The 4494-nt window shown below is 31.3% G+C and overlaps 1 non-coding gene across 1 annotated transcript; it reads left to right on the top strand.

Annotated features, from left to right (window-relative positions):
* The first annotated feature begins 288 nt into the window (after window positions 1-288).
* Window positions 289-395, top strand: LOC145117835 (small nucleolar RNA R71). The gene has a single exon (XR_013712829.1). It is a non-coding gene; the product is annotated as a small nucleolar RNA R71 (small nucleolar RNA).
* The last annotated feature ends 4099 nt before the right edge of the window (window positions 396-4494 follow it).

The raw sequence follows: 4494 nt of genomic DNA, 5'->3' as shown, positions 1-4494 counted from the left end.
GCATGTATGGACTAATCCATTTTCGTCATTATTCGATCCATAATTTCTAACTTAGTCATAACAGCCACCAAATCTCCTCCATTTCTACTTCCCTTTCCTCTAGTCACATCCTCTCGTGGATTGTTGTATTCTCTCAAGTGCTTTTTGAATTCTTTAATCAATTGTTTGATGGTAGCCGGTTCTTTCTTTGTCATTGGTCCTTGAGAATCAAGGAGTTTCCTTGTTGTAACATTCACCCCATTATAGAAAATAGATACTTCTATGATAGATACTTCTTGTTGCACGTTCAACTCATGTTGAGGAAAATATCTCAAAAGGCCTTTATATCTCTCCCAAGCATCGTATAAGGATTCTCCATATTCTTGTTCAAAATTAGAAAACATTTTCTTGAGTTTAGATTTCTTGGAGGGAGGACTAAATTGCTCGATAAATGCTTCACGAAGGTTGTCCCAAGTCCTTATTGTTCCAGGATATAACGACTTCAACCATATCTTTGCATCTCCAGTAAATGTCACGAGAAGCATTCTCAGTAATACTCTATCTATTGAAACATTTGGAACATTGAAATAATTATTAATGTCCAAGACTTCATCGATGTGCTTGAAAGCATCTTCATAATCTTTCCTAGAAAAAAGGTATGTAAGTCCCTAAATCGTTTTGATGTATCAATCCGATCCACTTGATGGTGTGGAATCCCAATCAAGTGGATGATGCAAGATAGAATGGTGAAGAAGAAGAAGATGATGATGAATCTTCAATGCACACAATGATATTCAATGATGATCCAGTACACAAGATTCACACACACACATACGTTCTCTCTACTTTCTCTCTCTAGAACACGTTAATAAGACAATGACAGCCCCTTTCATGTTTTCTCCTCTCTTAGACACCCACTCTTGCACTCCTAAAGATACTATTAATACCTATGGACAAAACCCAAACCCAAAACTCAAAGGCCAGACCGAAATCACATGTGATTTCGGTCCAAACTACAACTAAACCCAAGATTGTTTTCGGCCCTAGACCGAAAACTACAAATGCCTAGAAAAGCAAAGTATAAACCATAAATTTAGACCCAACAAGGTATGTCCTTGAGCATTGATAGAATGTGCCCCTTGAGCTCAAAACCCCTATCAACTGGAATCTCAGGTGACACAAGACCTGGACCGTTGTCGTTACGCAAACCTTTTCTTGTACTCCATCATCATCATGGTCGTGATATTTGCCATCACTTCAACCTCATTTCTTAAGTCTTCTTCTGAATCTTACTCAGTAGATGTTTCTGGCTCGCATCCTACTTCCTTTTTACTTGGTGTTTTCTCAAAAAGATTGAATTTTTCGGATTGGAAAGTGCTACTTGATTCGTCGACCTTCTTGTATTTTCTTTTTGTGAAAAGCTGATTCTGGATTTTTTGAGTGGTGGAAGAATTGGAATTTTGGATCCACGGGTCATAAATCACTGAAACGTAAACAAATCCAAATGCGTAAACGAAAAAAATAAAGTCACTGTTTAGTCACCACGATGTGGACACGTATGCCCACGACGTCGTTTCTGAATGGACGGAAAAAATAAAATTTAATGCAGAAAAATAACTTTTTGCGGTTTTTACCCCACAAAAAGGATCGAATAACTAAAAGCAACTAAACTAAAAACTAAATAAGTTGTTCCCCGACAATGGCGCCAAAAACATGATGTGCATAAAAATATATCTATCAACTTTTAAATTTATAACCTAACTACCTAACTACTTATGCACCTATAGGCAGTGTACCTAGTCGAATTATAGAATAGTTTGGGTAAGTCGGGTGTCGAATACATGGAACGGAATTCAATTTATAAAATAACTACTTTTAATTAAACTAAGAGAACAAACTTAAATTTGGGGTTTTTTTTACTGATTTTGCAAGATCAAAAGAACTTAAATTAAACTACTATTAACTAAATAACTACTAAAACTAACAAGCAAGAAAACTACTTTTACTTCAAGATTTAAAGATTACTTTTGTTTAGTTCTGACTCCCCCCCTTCTCGTATGGTTGATTTCTTGTGGATGAATTATATTGATTACCAATTCATTAACTAGTTATTATGATCAAATACCTAGATGTACCAGTTTATGATTTACCATGCAATGATCAAACACAGGTTAAACACAAAATCAATATAATCACGAATCGGGCTATGAATGATAATTCTAAGAGTTACTCTCCTATAATCAATTCAAGCAACCAAGCACAAATTATGATTAATTATGCTCTCTAACACAATTAAAGTTATTAAATTTTAATTACTTAACCCTAGGATATGATTAATCCTAGCTCTAATTATATAATGATCAGAAACAATTAGGTAAAAAATTCATGCAATTAGAATGATCATTTATCACACAAAACTTGATTAATAAGCAGTACAAACTAAAACTTTACCATGCTACGGGTTTTTGATTATCAAACACAAGTAAAATCAACATAAAACATCCAATAATCGAAATCAACACATAAAATTCGGGTTCGTCTTCACCAAACATAAGTATGAGATGATTAGCCCATAACTTAAATAGAAACAAGCAATAAGTCGAAGTTAACTAGAAAATACATGGTTAAATCTAGCAAACCAAATTATTTAGTGATGATATTCCTTCAATTCTCTAGCTTGAGTTCCAATCGAAATCTTCACTTCTGGAGGTTTTCAAAGGGTTTTAAGTCGTAAACCTTAACTTAATCCTCAAGCCAACCTCCAGAATTCGACCTAATTTCCGGATATATATATATATATATATATATATAGCCTCCATAAATCTGATCGCCACGACGTGGGGATAGATGCCACGACGTGGTCTTCTAAATCCATGCGTATTCTCCAAGTCAGCTTAATGATCACAAACTTTTCGATCGCCACGACGTGGAGGAAATGGCCACGTCGTGGGCTTTCGTCTTCAAGCTATTTATTTGTCCCTTACCGTCTTGGCTTATTCTTTCATGCTTCCAGGTCCACATTTGCTCCCTTTTATCCCGAGTATGTCTTTGCTACTACAAAATACACTTCAGACATAATAAGTATATTTTGTCCTAAAATAAAAATAATTATAGTTAAAAGTATTAAAAATATGCACGAAATATATGACCAAATATGCACATACCATATACATTTTTGAGTATATTTACTTTTCCCATATTATATATATATATATATATATATATATATATATATATATATATATATATATATATATATATATATATATATATATATAGGGGTGAGATCGGTTGAGAACTCAAAGTTCCCCAAGAACCCGAGAACTAAAGGTGGAGCGTTGGATCAAAATTAACTCATTAAGGGCATGATCGTCATCTTACCAATCCCATTTAACTTTTTGTATTATTGGAAATATTAATAAAAAGCTCTCAATTTAACATTATAAATCAAATTTTCGGATTTTTTTTATAAAAAAAATAATTTTCGTTTTTTTTTTAAAATTACAGTTTTTTTAATTTTTCAAGAAAACATAAATTTTTAAAAAAAAGTTGAGAAAAAACATTTTTTTCAAAAACTATATTTTTTTAAAAAAACAACAAATTTTATAAACTTAGTAAATTTAAAAAAAAAACTGGAAATATTTAAAAATAAAAAAAACTATAATTTTTTTCACCAAAAAATCAACGTTTTAGGAGAATATATGCATATTTTTTCAAGTGTATGTATATATATTTCTTATACTATAATATTCATAAGTAAATCATAAAAAAAACACATTTTTACTTACTAATCTATAAACACAATAGTACATGTATTTTATTCGATACAAAATAAAATATAAAAAACTAAAAATGCTACAACATTTCAAATCGCTTTCATGTCTTCGTGTCAAGATTTCTTTATTTTCTTCAATTTATCACTTTTCACCACTTCAATATTTTCCCAAAATTCTTCCAAATCTAGAAGAAAATACAAAAAAAATTGATTAATGCAAGAACATTCACAAAAATACATACGTATAAATCATGTAAGATTCACATATGATTATATAATATGATATTCACATGTTATTTTTTCTTTTAAGATTCACACATGAATTACATGTGATTCACTTGTGAATCACATGTAATTCATATGTGAATCATATGTGAATTACATGTGATTCATACGTGAATTACATGTGAATCACATGTAATTCATATGTGATTCACTTGTGATTTACATGTGAATCACATGTGAATCACATGTAATTCATATTTGATTCACTTGTGATTTACATGTGAATCAGATTTAATTCATATGTGAATCACATGTAATTGATACGTGATTCATTTGTGATTTACATGTGAATCAAATGTGATTCACATGTGAATTATATGTGATTCATATGTGAATTACATGTGAATCACATGTAATTCATATGTGATTCACTTGTGATTTACATGTGAATCACAAGCGGAGTTGATCGATTTTTTCAACTGATTTGAAGCATTCATAGGCTGGATATGGATAAC

Source organism: Lactuca virosa, chromosome 5 (assembly GCF_052849685.1).
Source record: "Lactuca virosa cultivar CGN04683 chromosome 5, Lactuca_virosa_CGN04683_v6, whole genome shotgun sequence".
NCBI lineage: Eukaryota > Viridiplantae > Streptophyta > Magnoliopsida > Asterales > Asteraceae > Lactuca > Lactuca virosa.
This window is presented reverse-complemented; position numbering and strand designations above follow the sequence as displayed.